Source organism: Neoarius graeffei, chromosome 14, assembly GCF_027579695.1.
Source record: "Neoarius graeffei isolate fNeoGra1 chromosome 14, fNeoGra1.pri, whole genome shotgun sequence".
Classification (NCBI taxonomy): Eukaryota; Metazoa; Chordata; class Actinopteri; order Siluriformes; family Ariidae; genus Neoarius; species Neoarius graeffei.
Window position 1 is genome coordinate 32,123,207 of NC_083582.1, and position 17,447 is coordinate 32,140,653.

Sequence of the window (17,447 nt, forward strand, 5' to 3'; positions counted from 1 at the left end):
AGTCTGCATCTCTGATGGTATGGGGTTGCATTAGTGCGTGTGGCATGGGCAGCTTACACATCTGGAATGACACCATCAATGCTGAAAGGTATATCCAGGTTCTAGAGCAACATACGTATGTTCCCATCCAGACGACGTCTCTTTCAGGGAAGACCTTGCATTTTCCAACATGACAATGCCAAACCACATGCTGCATAGAAGAAGGGTCCGGGTACTGAACTGGCCAGCCTGCAGTCCAGCTCTTTCACCCATAGAAAACATTTGGCGCATCATAAAACGGAAGATACGACAAAAAAGACCTAAGACAGTTGAGCAACTAGAATCCTACATTAGACAAGAATGGGTTAACATTCCTATCCCTAAACTTGAGCAGCTTGTCTCCTCAGTCCCCAGACGTTTACAGACTGTTGTAAAGAGAAAAGGGGATGTCTCACAGTGGTAAACATGGCCTTGTCCCAACTTTTTTGAAATGTGGTGTTGTCATGAAATTTAAACTCACCTAATTTTCCTTAAAGATTTTTTTGGGGCTTTTTTTCACTGGATAGGACAGTGTAGAGACAGGAAATGAGCTGGGGGGAGAGATAGGGAAATGACCTCAGGTCAGAATCAAACCTGGGTCCCCGGATTTATGGTACGGCGCCTTAGTTGACTGAGCCATGGTGCCCCCCTAATTTTTCTCCTTAAATGATACATTTTCTCAGTTTAAACATTTGATATGTCATCTATGTTCTATTCTGAATAAAATATGGAATTCTGAAACTTCCACATCATTACATTCCGTTTTTATTTACAATTTGTACTTTGTCCCAACTTTTTTGGAATCGGGGTTGTACATTATGTGAAAAAGTCTGTTGTTATGAACACATGATTCTGGTGGTCTAAACTTTCTTGATTTTACTATGTTTGATAATACCTTTAAAATTAATTGGATAAAACAGTTTCTACATAATCCCACATCCACATGGAACTTTATACCCAGGTACATTTTCTCTCTGATTGGAGACCTTGAATATGTACGCTTATGTGATTATAAAATAGAGAAACTTCCCCTAATCCTGTCCAATTTCCATAAACCAAATGTTCTTGGCATGGTCATTAATTTATAAACACAACTTCTCCCCACATAGATGTTTCAGCTGGAATAATCAGCACATTAAATATAAAAATAAGTCCTTATTTTTCCAGTCCTGGTTCAATAATGACATTCTAGTAACCCAGCTACTCAATGATAATGGAAATCTGTTAAATTATACTGAATTCCTTCAAGCATTTGGTATTCCTGTTATCCCAAAAGAGTTTGCCATTGTAATGAATGCCATTCCCTCTGGTATCCTAACTCTTCTAAGAGGGGCTGAAAAACCAGTTTGTTTACCATCTCTGGACCCTGTGGGTCATGTATGCTTCTCTGTCACATCCATGAACAATAATTGCAATACTCGCGCCTTATTCCAGGCAGAGTGGCACGGTGGTGTAGTGGTTAGCACTGTTGCCTCACAGCAAGAAGGTCCTGGGTTCGAGCCCAGTGGCTGGCAAGGGCCTTTCTGTGTGGAGTTTGCATGTTCTCCCCGTGTCCGTGTGGGTTTCCTCTGGGTGCTCCGGTTTCCCCCACAGTCCAAAGACATGCAGGTTAGGTTAACTGGTGGCTCTAAATTGACCGTAGGTGTGAATGGTTGTTTGTCTCTGTGTCAGCCCTGTGATGACCTGGTGACTTATCTAGGGTACCCTACAGATAATGGACGGATGGATGGATGGATGGATATTCCAGGCAAGTATCCACCACTATCCCCGCTGTGGTTCAGTACTGGACTGGTCTTGTTGGTGACCTGAACTGGAGCAGTGTGTGGAACCTCCCATAAACAAAATAAGGGAGGTGTCTTTCAAACTGATTCATAGATACTATCCTACCAAGCATTATATGCTTAAGTTTAAGAGAGATATTTGTGTGGACTGTTCGTTGTATGAGACGGACCCGGAAACAATAACGCACCTGTTCTGGCAATGTCCTTTTACCATCACATTCTGGATAGAAATAACCCGGTACATTACAGCCAAGCTTGACTCTGATTTTTCTCAGTGTTGGAAATATGCACTGTTTAGTTTCCATAACAACAAAAGCAAAAAACAGAAAGAGTTCCATCCATCCATTATCTGTAGCCACTTATCCTGTTCTACAGAGTCACAGGCAAGCTGGACCCAACCCAGCTGACTATGGGTGAGAGGTGGGGTACACCCTGGACAAGTCACCACAGGGCTGATACAGAAACAAGCAACCATTCACACCTACGGTCAATTTAGAGCCACCAATTAGCCTAACCTGCATGTCTTTGGATGAAACCGGAGCACCCGGAAGAAACCCACGCAGACACGGGGAGAACATGCAAACTCCACACAGAAAAGCCCTTGCTGGGCTCGAACCCGCAACCTTCTTGCTGTAAGATGACAATGCTAACCACTACACCACCACAGAAGGAGTTATCTCATCTCATTATCTCTAGCCGCTTTATCCTTCTACAGGGTCGCAGGCAAGCTGGAGCCTATCCCAGCTGACTACGGGCAAAAGGCGGGGTACACCCTGGACAAGTCGCCAGGTCATCACAGGCTGACACATAGACACAGACAACCATTCACACCTACGGTCAATTTAGAGTCACCAGTTAACCTAACCTGCATGTCTTTGGACTGTGGGGGAAACCGGAGCACCCGGAGGAAACCCACGCGGACACAGGGAGAACATGCAAACTCCGCACAGAAAGACCCTCGCCAGCCTTGGGGCTTGAACCCAGGACCTTCTTGCTGTGAGGCGACAGCGCTAACCACTACACCACCGAGCTGTCAGAAGGAGTTATATATAACAAATTTGTTGATCATTTTAGGAAAATACCATATTCATAAAGCCAAGTTTAGTCATTCAAAACCTTCATTCATAGCATTTGAAAAGGAAACTGAACAGTATATCAAAATCATCTCTGACTCTAAAACCAAGAAAGCTGCTAAAACTTTTCATTTGTGCTCATTATTCAATATTTTTATTTGAAAAAAAAAAACTCCCCCTGGCTCTTGGTTTGTTGTTTGTGTTTGTATTAATTACTGTATTTGTATTTTGTTGCTGTTGTTTTCAATAAAGATTATTAAAAAAAAAAAAAAAAAAAGTTTCGGATAGCACTACAAAATGGCGTCCTCACTATATAGTGCCCTATATAGTGAGTAGGGAGTGATTTGGGACACAGGGACTAGACCGAGCTCAGTGCTTCAAACACGCCCGAAATTTAAATACCGGATGTGACGCAGCAAGACACAGCGCGAGGTTTAAACTTGTTTTCAACAAGGAAGTGGGACAGGAAGTGTGAGGGAGCGCGAGCGGTTCTTTCATCGATGGATGTTGTCCTATCGTTAGCAACAAACTTCTGGAATAAACACCACAGTCATAAGTACTATTTTTATTTGTTATTTAAAACAGAGTTAGAGTGAGTTATTAGCTTTAGCAGTGAAGCTTCTGAGTTATATTCTGTTACACCCACTTGGGTTAGAGCTTTCACTGTAGCGGGTTGGTCTGGTAGAAAGTTTCTATATCAACATCATAGAAATGGCGTTTGATTTCGGTTCATTAAAGGGCAGTTTGGTGATTTTAATATAAATATTTCTGTTAAACACATGGACAGTGTGCAAGGTGGCAGTATGTGGATAAACTGTACAGTGGTACTATATGTGTATATGATTTATTTAAAAAAAAAAAAGTAATTAGTGGTGCTTGAAAGTTTGTGAACCCTTTTAGAATGTTCTCTATTTCTGCATAAATGACCTAAAACAACATCAGATTTTCACACAAAGTCCTAAAAGTAGATAAATGCCCCTTTTCCACCAAAGCAGTTCCAGGGCTGGTTTGGGGCCAGTGCTTAGTTTGGAACCGGGTTTCCTGTTTCCACTGACAAAGAACTGGGTCTGGGGCCAGAAAAACCGGTTCCATGCTAGCACCAACTCTGCTGGGCCAGAGGAAAGAACCGCTTACGTCAGCGGGGGGCGGAGTTAAGACCAACGTTGTTGTTTCGATGTTCGCGCTAATGTTTATGCAAACGCAGCGACTGTGGGTGGTAAAAGAGAGCAACTGGACTTGCTTGAAGATTCTTGAAGACGTTTCACCTCTCATCCGAAAGGCTTCTTCAGTTCTGTCTCACTGGTAGGGAGTATCAGGTATTTATCCTCTCATGGATGAAAAGCTCATCTAAGGTGTGGTTGAGTCATCCTGTTGGTGTGGGTCACTGGGGGCTGGGTGTGAACGGCCTCGAGAGTCGTTAGGGTGATCAATGGATTGCCCATTAAGGTGATCAATGGAATGCTGATTCTCTCTGTCCTCCTGTATGCCACTGAAAACAACTGAGTTTTGGTGTGCATTCAGGCCCTGTCCACACGGCAACGGATTCAGGTGAATCTGATAAAATTGTTTATCGTTTCGGCCTGGCGTCCACACGGCACCGGCGTTTTGGGTGCCCCAAAACGCAATCTTTTGAGAACGGGTTCCAGAGTGGAAAGATCTGGCAACGTTGCCGTTGCGAAGTTGTCTGGATGAGTAGAACGGATTTGTTTACGATGACATCACAACCACATGACTGTCAGTGCTTCACGCCGGGTAGAAGTGTAACGAACTCGATGCGAGTTGTCAACAAATCCTATAACTTGGTTCATGAAACATGCTTACAAAATATTTTCACTGTGAATATTTGTGTAATGGTGCAAAGTGAGAGAGAGAGAGAGAGAGAGAGAGAGAGAAAATGGCCCTTAGGGCAGAGTCAATCCCGCCAGCAAAAATAGGGAAAAAAAGGAGCGATCTCACCTCTTCAGATGTTGGTTTAAGTCCTACAATACATTCCTCAAAAAGGGCATAGAAGAACAAATTAATCCATCAACGTGTAGCATTCAATTTATTCCGGACCATTAAAGACGCCGCCTTCCGCGTCATCCTCGCCGCCATATTGGATAGGTCAAAGCGGAGAATAAAGATTCATGTGCTGCGTTTAACTGTACCAACAGGTTTACCGTCCAAACGAGATCACATGGGATTACCTTTCACAGGTGAGACTGGAAAAATACTTTTCATTGTATTTGGTCATTATAACGTAATTTTACGAACAGATTTTCCTGACTTTGTGGCTAATATGAAGTCTCGCGCATAATAGTTTATGCGCATGCGTCCTTACTTCTGTTGTTCTGGTGTCTCCGAAGGGACCGTCTTACAGCGCCCCTAGAGGTGTGACGTGTATTGCATCGTTTTCAGCAAGCGTTGCGTTGCCATATGGACCTGATATTTTACTGATCGTTGCCCATTTGGACGCGATATTTTTTTAAATAACATCTCGTTGCCGTTGTCGTGTGGATGTAGCCTAAAGGCCTCTGCATGCTCTTGCGACAAGGCTTTCGCAGATAGCTTTTCGCAGACAGTTGTAATTTATTGTTGAGCGGGGAGTATAGGCGTGTGCGATGTTATTCACCGGCACAACGCAAGGGGGTGCGAAGTAGCTAGGAGTAGTTGGTGGGTGTGGTTAGTGGCGTGTTTATGGTTAGTGGAGTGTTTATCCTCCGGTTACTTATAATGACTAGAACTTTTTTTTACAATGACTAGAACTGGAGTCGTATAGATGTACGTACTTCCTCAATCAACCGCTCTTCGTGCTGCTCCATCTTCGCTCGTGTTTTTAAAAATGCCGGTCGTGAAAACAAAACAAACCGGGAGAGTAGGGAAGCGGAAGTGCGTGTACAGCGGATGTAGAGTGGACCAATCAGAGCCCTCTTGTCTGCGAGGCTTCTGCGGTGGTCACAATTTTTGGGAGGTGCGCGCAGAGCGTCTGCGAAGGTGGGGGGGGGCTACGCAGACGCTATCTGCGACACCGTCTGCGAGGACTGGGTTGTCAGCATAAATTGGCCTTAAGGCTACATCCACACGACAACGGCAACGAGATGTTATTTAAAAAAATATCGCGTCCAAATGGGCAACAATCAGTAAAATATCAGGTCCATATGGCAACGCAACGCTTGCTGAAAACGATGCAATACACATGCCACACCTCTAGGGGCGCTGTAAGACGGTCCCTTCGGAGACACCAGAACAATAGAAGAAGTAAGGACGCATGCGCATAAACTATTATGCGCGAGACTTCATATTAGCCACAAAGTCAGGAAAATCTGTTTGTAAAATTACATTATAATGACCAAATACAATGAAAAGTATTTTTCCAGTCTCACCTGTGAAGGGTAATCCCATGTGATCTCGTTTGGACGGCAAACCTGTTGGTACAGTTAAACGCAGCTAATCTTTATTCTCCGCTTTGACCTATCCAATATGGCGGCGAGGATGACGTATGATTCTACGCGGAAGGCGGCGTCTTTAATGGTCCGGAATAAATTGAATGCTACACGTTGATGGATTAATTTCTTGTTTCTCACCTGTGAAAGGTAATCCCATGTGATCTCGTTTGGACGGTAAACCTGTTGGTACAGTTAAACGCAGCACATGAATCTTTATTCTCCGCTTTGACCTATCCAATATGGCGGCGAGGATGACGCGGAAGGCGGCGTCTTTAATGGTCCAGAATAAATTGAATGCTACACGTTGATGGATTAATTTGCTCTTCTACGCCCTTTTTGAGGAATGTATTGTAGGACTTAAACCAACATCTGAAGAGGTGAGATCGCTCCTTTTTTTCCCTATTTTTGCTGGCGGGATTGACTCTGCCCTAAGGGCTATTTTCTTTCTCTCTCTCTCTCTCTCTCTCTCTCTCTATCACTTTGCACCATTACACAATAAATATTCACAGTGAAAATAATTTGTAAGCGAGTTTCATGAACCAAGTTATAGGATTTGTTGACAACTCGCATCGAGTTCGTTACACTTCTACCCGGCGTGAAGCACTCACAGTCATGTGGTTGTGACGTCATCGTAAACAAATCCGTTCTACTCATCCAGACGACTTCACAACGGCAACATTGCCAGATCTTTCCACTCTGGAACCCGTTCTCAAAAAGATTGCGTTTTGGGGCACCCAAAACGCCGGTGCCGTGTGGACGCCAGGCCTAAACGATAAGCAATTGTATCGGAGTCACCTGAATCCGTTGCCGTGTGGACAGGGCCTGAATGCACACCAAAATCCAGTTGTTTTCAGTGGCATACAGGAGGACAGAGAGAATCAGCATTCCATTGATCACCTTAATGGGCAATCCATTGATCACCCTAACGACTCTCGAGGCCGTTCACACCCAGCCCCCAGTGACCCACACCAACAGGATGACTCAACGACACCTTAGATGAGCTTTTCATCCATGAGAGGATAAATACCTGATGGTCCCTACCAGTCAGACAGAACTGAAGAAGCCTTTCGGATGAGAGGTGAAACGTCTTCAAGAATCTTCACGCAAGTCCAGTTGCTCTCTTTTACCACCCACAATTACCATGACCTGGATGACTGAGAATCTTCACAGACAAACGCAGCGACGTAATAACGTGGCTCCCCTTAGCACCCCGAGCTATGGAAAAGCAAACTGGTTCTCAGCTGGCTCATACGGAGCCCCTCTGGTGACATGGGTGCAAAAAAAAAAAAAAAATTCCATGTCCCGAGTTAATAATGCGTGGGAACGAGATCCTATTCCGTGGCCACAACTTGTTTAATGCGTGGGAACGAGATGATTATTATTAGGTGGCTACGAGAAGTGTCAGTCTTTTCATCACTCAGTACGTTTACATGCGCATCCAAATCGAGCTGCTGTCGGTAATCGAGCAAAGAGTCCCAGCAGGGGTGCCAGAGAAATCCAATCCTACATGCATACTGTGAAATCGAGCTATTGAGTGAGGTGCATTGTGCACCCGAACCACAGGTGGCGCTACACGCCCCATCGTGTTGGTACACTTCCGGTTGTCGTCATGAAGAAGAGCTATTCAAGAGTATAAACAAAGGGACTACAGGCGGAAATTAGCGTGTACTGCTATAACCTGGTACAGACATCTGTCCTTACCACAAGGATAATGTTTAATTTGTACACTGTCCCTTTTAAAAATAAAATAAACTCTAAGGCCCAATCCCAATTCTAATTTCTACCCCTCCCCCTTCCCCTCCGCCTTCCCCTTGGCCCTTCCCCTTGAAACTGAGCTACAAGGGATAGGGCTTGAAATTCAACCCTTACGTATTGGGATAGCCCTTCAACGATCGCATACGTCATCGCGTACCTCCGTCAGCGTTTACGTTAGCAAAACGCGACCAAATGCGTCATTGGCTGCGACCAGCCGCTACAGTCAGAGCCAGAAATCTCTGCTGGCAGGGTGTGATTTGTTAACTAACACCACTGAATGGGATATCTTTGGCGCTTCGTGCACCACATCCGACAGAATGAGGTGTCAGAACACTCATGTAAACAATAAAAGCGAGAATAACAGAACAAAACGTACGCAGTAAAGCAACCGAAAACAATACTCACTCCCAAAGCTTTTTAGCAGCAGCTTGGATTTCAGAAATCGCTGCTCATTCTCAGCTCGAAAGCGAATCAAGCGGCGTGTTTCCTCTGGATAACAACTTAAAACACGTAAATAATGGAGAAAATACATTTATGACAATCTTTCGCCGCGGGAACCGCCATCTTTCTGAAATCCGCATGAAATCTCGCTGAAATCCGCATGGCATTGTGGGAAATCACTCAAACCCCTTCGTTCGGAGTCTGCTCCAGGAAAATCTCCGTTTGGAGGGGTACAGAAGCCCTCCCCCTTCCCCTACCCCTCCGCGTTAACTGGGATTGGGATACCCCTACCCCTTCACGTGAACGCGCAAAATGGAGGGGAAGGGCCAAGGGGTTGGTCCAAGGGGTGAAATGGGATTCGGCCTAAGAAGAGTGTTTGTAGTTTGTATGTACGAACAGAAGTGTTCCTAATAAAGTGGGCGGCTAAGGTGAAGTGTCATGCCGACCGAGGCTGTTGTGTTTCCCGCTTGTGGTCTCGTCACTCGTCACTTCCGGAAGGGGCAGTGCTGAAGTAAGTAGATCGAATACGTAGCTCGATAGGGTTTACATGCACTAAGTAGCTCGGCAGAAATCGCATAATCTAGGTCGTGTAGCTCGATTGCGAGAAGTCAAGTTCGGTTCAATTTCAGCCGAGCTAAGGTGTTTACATGCCATTTAGAACTTCGATTTCAGACGAGCAACGGCAGAAATTCGATTTCCTCTATGTGCATGTAAACGCACTGAGTGAGACTGTTGACTTTCTGGCATCAGTAGCTTCAGCCACAAATATGGACAAGTTTGATCTGATTTCGTTTTAATCTAGGAATGAATTATAATGATATCCTTAAATCACTTGCAGTTAGACATGGAGTAATTCTGAGCAAGAGACACTTAATTCGGCTGCTCAAAAAGCACGAGCTCAAACGTAGACAATATGCTGACCTCGGGGAAGTTATAGATTTCATCATGCAAATATGGTAAGGCAAGTTTATTTATATAGCGCATTTCATACACAGTGGCAGTTCAATGTGCTTTACAGAGGTAAAAGCAAAACAGTAAACAATAGAAAATAAAGTTACATAAAATAAAGGGGGAAGAAGAGAGAAAAAAATAAGAATTAAACAATAGTAGAAATAAAATGAAGTAAAAGGTCAGTAAAAAACAGCAGAATAAAATGGAATAAAAGTTAAAGTTTAAAACATGCAGAGGCTGTAAAAGTTAAGTTTAAAACGTAAAGATGATATTTATCAGTTAGCAGGAAGTATCTGAGAACAGCCTGGTCTTTGGTGGCTCAGGTGGATAAGGCGCCATACCATAAATCCGGGGACCTGGGTTCGATTCTGACCCAAAGTCGTTTCCTGATCCCTCCCCGTCTCTCTCCTGCTCGTTTCCTGTCTCTATACTGTCCTATCCAATAAAGGTGAAAAAGCCCAAAAAAAAAGTCAATTCTGTAGCTTACTGGAAGCCAGTGAAGGGACCTTAGAATTGGAGTAATGTGCTCTGTTCTTTTTGTTCGTGTGAGAACCCTCGCCGCTGCATTTTGAACCAGCTGAAGTCGTTTGATGGTCTTTTTTGGCAGGCCTGTGAAAAGCCCATTGCAGTAATCAACCCTACTAGAGATGAAGGCATGTATAAGTTTTTCCAGATCATTTTTTGACATAAGTCCTCTTAGTTTGGAAATGTTTTTTAGGTGATAAAATGCCGATTTAGTGATTGCTTTCATGTGACTGTCAAAGTCACATGCAAATATGGACGGCAAATTTGATGGCCGCTTAAAAACTGGACATCATCCCATCAGGCTGGAACTTGAATCATCTCGTGGTCACGCGTTATTAATTCATGGCCACCCAATAATCATCTCGTTCCCACGCATTAAGCAAGTCATGGCCACGGAATAGGATCTCGTTCCCACGTGTTATTAACTCGTGGCCACGGAATTTTTTTTTTTTTTCACCCATGTCACCAGAGGGGCTCCGTAGGGGCTCGCAAGTTGAACGAGTTGTGCACCAGCACTGGCCCCGAACCAGCCCTGGAACTGATTTGGTGGAAAAGGGGTAATAGACTACAGGGACCACTTGCTGTATCCTATGTAACAAGTGGAAAGTTTAGGCCAGAGTTTCTAGACTAGTGTAATGTATGTTTCTTTACAAATGTTTACCTAAGACAAGTAGTAGACTCAGCATATATCCTATGTAACAAGTGGGAAGAAAGTTTGAAAAGAGAGTATATTTTGGTTTGTCTTTGGTAAATTTGTAGACACAAGTCTAATAATAAACCGGACAAGACAAGTTTGAATTTGAGTTGATTTTGAATTTATTTCAGTTGACAATTAGCTTAGACAGCAATACTGTACTCTGACTCAGCTTTATTGTTGTTGTAATACATACTTCCTGAAAACCAGGTTGGGACAGTCCATCCTCACTTTGGGACAGTTGGAATTTATTTTTGGGACATTTTTGGGACAATAGGGGAAAAAAGTTAATTTCAAGGCCTGGTTGCAGGTCTGCTCTAATGTTATTGTTTAAAGGAATGTAATTTAGGTCAACCAGTTTCTTAATGTCCTTGGGAATATTAACTCCCAGGTATTTTATGTAGTCTGCATCCCATCTCAGATCATACTTTTTTGATAAGTGGTCGGGTGGGACATAGTTGAAAGTGAGCACTTGGGTTTTTTCTATATTCAGTTTATATCCTGAAATTGTCCCGTATTTGTCTAATGTGGATGTTAATGTTAATGTGGGTTGTACTAAATAAACTAAGACATCGTCTGCAAATAATGCAAGTTTATGTTCATCAGTGTTCATTATTATGCCTTTAATATTACCATTTTGCCTAATCCACTGACTCAGGCTACGTTTACATTACGTCGAATCAGCGGATCATCAGATTAACGTTCTTAAAACGATTCGCGTTTACACTAAAACCGTTAGCCGTGCACACAGCAACGCCAATACGCGGATACGCTAATCACATGACTTTAGACGGCGCGTAACATGATCCCAGTGCATTTCAGACGGCGCGTAACATGATCCCAATGCATTTAGGGCATGCGCAAGGCTCACCACTTGCAAGTAGAAGGATGGCAAGCCGCGCAAGGCTCACCACTTGCAAGTAGAAGGATGGCAAGCCTAATACACAGATACGCTCGGCTCCGCAGGCATCCTGCGCTCCAAATCACTCCGCCCTGAACAGCGAGTGCCCTCTGGAGGGTGCGCACTCCGGCCCTGCGCAGCTCACAGAGCGCGCGAGTGAAGTGAACAAGCTGTGATTCGGGACTGAGCCGCTGTGTGTGTGATCCCAGCGCATATCACTTACCACTTGCAAGTGGAAGGATGGCAAGCCTAAAGACAATCATAACTACACAATGGGCAGTATTTGCAGTATTTTCATACTTTTATACTCTTTAATGAAAGGTGATACAAGGCAGAAGTCCGCGCCGTTTTTCAGCAGTCGCGTCACATGACCAACGCCAGCGAATCAGGAAGGTGGATGTCAGTGACGTTGTCCAATGAGACGCCAGCTAGAGCTCAGCACAGCATATCCGCGTATTCTCAATGTTTACACAGCACCGGAGCTGACACGATCTGGATTGAATACGTGGACGCTGGCGGATTCCTGTTTCCCGGCGTTTCCAGGCGGTTTAATGTAAACGGACAGTGCATCCGCGAAGAAAACGAGACAGATACGGTCTAATGTAAACGTAGCCTTAGACTTTCTTTTGTGGCTGTATTATTCAAAATTGCTGAGTTTAGTCTCCACAATGTTTCTCTTCGTTCTCCATTAAGGCTTAAAGACAGATATATAGGGCTGTGATCAGATAGTCTCATGGACCCTATGTTACACTGTTCTACCATATGCAAACGCCTACTAAAGGTAAAAAAAAATAATCTATTCTAGTGTACACTGCATGCGGTGTGGAGTAGTATGTGTAGTTGCGCCTGGTTGGGAAAAACTCTCTCCAGACATCCACTATGCCCATTTCCTTCATTAATGTGTTTGCTCTCTTGCTTATAAGTTTTAACTCAGAATTACCACATGAAACATCCAATTTAGGATTTAGGTGTAGATTAAAATCACCTCCACAGATAACTATTCCCTGCGTTTTTGTAGCCATTAGATCAAATATTCTCCTATAGAATTCCCAATCACTATCTGGGGGGGGGGGGGGGGAGTATACATTTAAGAAAGTGATTACTGTTCCCTCCAGCTTTCCTATTATCATGACAAATCTGCCCTCTGAATCTGAGACCCTTGTTAAGTGCTCATAATTTAGCCCCTTAGCCAGTAATATTGCCACCCCCCTTCTACGTCCCGATCCATGGGACGAGGAATATACATGTTTAAAACCCATTCTATTTAATTTGGCATGTTCCAAATTATTCAAGTGGGTTTCTTGTAAAAAATCTATCTGTATTCTCTCCTTCCTCAATTGTGACAATATTTTCCCCCTCTTAATAGGACTGTGCATTCCATTAACATTATAAGATGCTATTCTTATGCCCTGCATTTAAGTTATATCTGCTGGCATATCCTCAGTGTAAATGAATAACTTCGCCTTTACAGTAAAGAACGACTGTAAATATAAAACAACATAAACCTTTGAAAAAATAACAATCAAGAAAAAGGGACAATACAAAGAAAGGTCTTCCACATTATGGGTCTGTTTCATGACCCTCCACCAGGTGGTAGTAGGTGGCTTTAAGGGAAAGCCCCCCTCTCGGTATTGAGAAGGAGGGCCCTCGTGAATGACAGGACAAAAAAGGTCCAGTGTCCATAGTTGGCCCCAGGGCTCGAAATTAACTTTTTTTCTTTGTGTCCCCCAGTGGTCCCGAATTCTGTGTTGTATTGTCCCGAATGGAAGCAAGTGTGTCCCCATTTTTTTCCTCTCTGAAATAACCAGTGGTTAATATTATCATATGAAGTTACTATTATATTTGTAACTATGCGATTTTGAACCCTTTATATCATTTTTACAATAAGACACAAGCGACACATGTCCTATACATCATCTACTTCAAAATTAGTTATTGCATTTTCAGTTTATTAAACTTTGGCGATCTCACTGTATGAATAGATACCCGTTTATTTAAAGGGGCCAACTAGCTCATTCAGAAAATGTTTCAACTCCCTACATCTGCAGTACACTTTAGTTGAAAATAAGACCCCTTTTATGTTCATTTCATCTACTTATACCTTGAATATCTGTTGGCACTTATAAGGCCAACTTATAATTTTCACCATTACCGTTATCCATTTTTATGAACTTTCCGTTATCCATTTTATGAACTTTCGCTGCTGAAACGTGGGTGCAAATGTTAGCAACATCAGCATAGTGGCAGGTCCGAGCCTAGTTGTGCTGCTGACTGACTAAACTTTCTGAACTAGAAAGACACCAAGAAAACTCACTTATTCTGTTGAACGGTATCTTCCGTCAATATCATCCACATCATTCCTGTTGTATTTTATAACGTGTCTAACAGTGTTCATTAAGTTCATTCAGTTGCTAGCGTTGCCTGCAGACCAGGCGATGACACTTTGGATCCTGAAGGTCCCGGAGACGTTATGTCTGGGCTTTCAGTTTCTTCCCCGCGGTCGGTCCGCTTCAACCACTTCAGCATTTTTGTTCTGGCAAGAGTCGGCGCAGCGTGTGCGGTAGCAATTCCATTCCAAGTCCATATAATGCGGACTCCGGCCGAAGATTCTAGAACAGAATGCGCTGCTCTGTAGCCTACGGATGCAGGTGCATCGAAAGTGAAGCTACTATGTATTTTTCGCTGTTAACGTTTTAAAATTAAAATTGACAAATTAGGTGAATGTCTACGTATGTGTTACGGCTTTGTAAATAATATTAATGTAGAACTTTTTTTCTAGATCTATTTTTTCCATTGTCCCGGGATTGTCCCAGATATGATATTTTTGTGTCCCGATGACATTTTTTATGGTCCCCGGGACGTCGGGACACTGTTAGTTTCGAGCGCTGGTTGGCCCGAATCGTATTTAGATTCAACAGTCTCTAGGCAGTCAATAAAGTAAGCGTCCATGTATCTTCAACAACATCACAGTCTGATAAGACATAACTCACCGTTTGTGGCATGATAAATACTCTCGTTAATCACCGCCACTGTCTGCAACTGATGAAGACTCCCTTCTAAATGTTTGTAGTTTCGCCTTGTATGTGGGAATTCTGCCAGTCGCTCGTCGTGTTTTTTTTTCTGCCAGGTTAGTTGTTGCAGTCGCTCCATTAGTGTCTCGGGAGGTTTGATTATTTCGACCGGGAAGCCCCTCTCGTGCATGTCGCGCGTCGCCTCTTCCACTGTCTCATAAGTCTTGGGACCATCCGTGTATTTTACGCGCAGTTTAGCTGGGAAGACCGTGTTGAACTTGATGCCTCGGTCTTTCAAGATCCTCCTGACCTCGCCATATTCTTTCCTCTTTTGGATTATGCGTGGCGGGTAGTCATTGTCCACATTAACTTTCGCACCTTGCCAGAGCAGCCCCTTCTTCTGCCAGATATTGCTTAGAATAGTGTCTTTCACTCTGAAACTGGCAAACTTAACCAGGATTGATCTTGGTGAGGCATTAGAAGGTGGTTTAGGACCGAGCGACCGGTGTGCCCTCTCGATTTGGAGGGCCGCGGCATCAGTAATGTCCAGATTGTCACCAAGCAACTTTTCAACAAACTCAATCATAGTCGGGAACTCATTTTCGGCTTCCTCTGGTATCCCGTAGATGCGGATATTATCTCGTCTTGAACGGCTCTCTTGATCAGTTATCTTAGCTTCCATCTGCGCTTGGAGTTTTATCATTTCTAGCATTATGTCTTCTGCATTTTGAAGTCTGTCCTCGGCTCTAACAATTCTTTCCTCGGCCTCATCCAGTCTGGTGTTTGTCTTCGTTATTTCCTCCTTTATGTCGTCTAGTTGCGTCTTGTTGTCCCGGCGAAAATCTCGCAATTGCTGTAGTATCATGCTAGTAGTATCCTCATGTTGACTAGCCTCGGTTTCAAGGGAAGCCATGTTGGTATTCGGCGAGCGAGCTTGATTTTGTATCGTTGCTGAACGTAATTCCTTCTTTTCTTTCTTTGCCCTAGTGTTCATTATCGTCCCTTTCATGTAAAAATACGACTCGGTCACATTTCTCAGATTAAGGACGCATAAATCATTTAGTTATTCGGGAGCTGGTTTCTCAGGCTGCCATCTTGTAAGCGTCTCTGCCGGAAGCCCCAAATGTTAAGTTTTTAATAACTGTTGCAAAAAATAAGATTGTCCCTCACTGACTATTCATTATGCATTTAAGGGCTTTCCCCACCACTGGGTTCAGCAGAAGATTGGCATGGGGAAAAATATCAACAGCAAAAGAACAAATAAAATGCTTAAACAGTAAGCAAAATGTGCAAGAAACGTTAAAATGATTAAATTTGAACAGTATTGAAACACAAAAAGCTGAACCTTGGCCATAGGTGGGAATGTGCACACAAAGTTGGGCTTAAAAATTTGTCATACTTAACTAAGCTATATTAATATATTTCTTATTAATTTATTTCTTATCTATGTTTCTTATTAGTAATAGAGCATTCGTCAGGGCCTGTTATCTGACAAATATTCTCTACGTGTCTTGCCCTCTTTGAAACCCTGTCTCCTCCAGTATATTGTTCTCTGTCTTTTTTTTTAATTATTCACAAGTTCAAGTTCTTTGATATTACAGGTGACCATGCTTTATTTACTTTAACTGAGCAATTACATACAACATAAATAATTAAAAATAAATACCCTGTAAATAAACAATAGGTATGGTGGCTAATGGCTCTTCTTGCATTTGTAATATTATCTCTTACTTGCGGCGGCACGGTGGTGTAGTGGTTAGCGCTGTCGCCTCACAGCAAGAAGGTCCTGGGCTCGAGCCCCGGGGCCGGCGAGGGCCTTTCTGTGTGGAGTTTGCATGTTCTCCCCGTGTCCGCGTGGGTTTCCTCCGGGTGCTCCGCTTTCCCCCACAGTCCAAAGACATGCAGGTTAGGTTAACTGGTGACTCTAAATTGACCGTAGGTGTGAATGTGAGTGTGAATGGTTGTCTGTGTCTATGTGTCAGCCCTGTGATGACCTGGTGACTTGTCCAGGGTGTACCCCGCCTTTCGCCCGTAGTCAGCTGGGATAGGCTCCAGCTTGCCTGCGACCCTGTAGAAGGATAAAGCGGCTACAGATAATGAGATGAGATCTCTTACTTGCTTTATTTTACAACATTTCCAGTATGGCTTCAAATAAAGTCATAAAGTATGATAACATACAGTAAACAAACTAAAAATGCACCTTAATAAATGTGTGCTAAGGAGGTGCTCTCCCATGCTGCTTGTTGGGGAAGATAGAGGCTGTGGCACGGCAGGAGGCCTATAATGATTTAGCATGCCTAGTACACAGCTCTCGATATGGCATTAAATATTTTCACAACACTTATAGGCTAAAACAATTAAGAAACTTTATATAAGTTCATAATTACGCCAGTAACACCACACATTGGCGTGCATATGTACAAACCTGTCTGAGACACCCGTCTTCAACTCGAATACCTTCTTCTCTCTCCTCTTCCTCTAAATTGACGGTAGGCGATTATCCAACTTCCGGCGAGTGCAGCATCATTAGATGCGCCACCTACCATAGGGGAGTGTGTACAGAAGGGAACACCTCTCTGCCTGTTTAGCCGTGCGTAAGGCATAACTGATCGATCGCAAGTGGTTGGCGCGACGCAATGGGTAGCCTAGATCAGATAGATAAAATAGATTTTTTTCTAGCGTGAGAAATCGGAGGTATGGCGTGTGAGCATGTGAAGACAATCAAATGCGTGTGTCTCACGCTCATTGCATGAGAGTTGGCAGCCCAGCATTAACATGACTGGGTATAAAAAGAGCATCTTGGAGTGGCAGCGGCTCTCAGAAGTAAAGATGGGAAGAGGATCACCAATCCCCCTAATTTTGCGCCGACAAA

General features: G+C 43.5%; 1 protein-coding gene across 3 annotated transcripts in view; it reads left to right on the plus strand.

Moving 5' to 3' along the window:
* The first annotated feature begins 3,328 nt into the window (after nucleotides 1-3,328).
* Nucleotides 3,329-17,447, plus strand: part of cep55l (centrosomal protein 55 like) — a 45,555-nt gene continuing 31,436 nt past the window's right edge. For all 3 annotated transcript variants that reach the window (XM_060939531.1, XM_060939532.1, XM_060939533.1), the window contains exon 1: nucleotides 3,329-3,428. The gene's annotated coding sequence lies outside the window, so the exon portion shown is untranslated. The remainder of the gene's footprint in view (nucleotides 3,429-17,447) is intronic.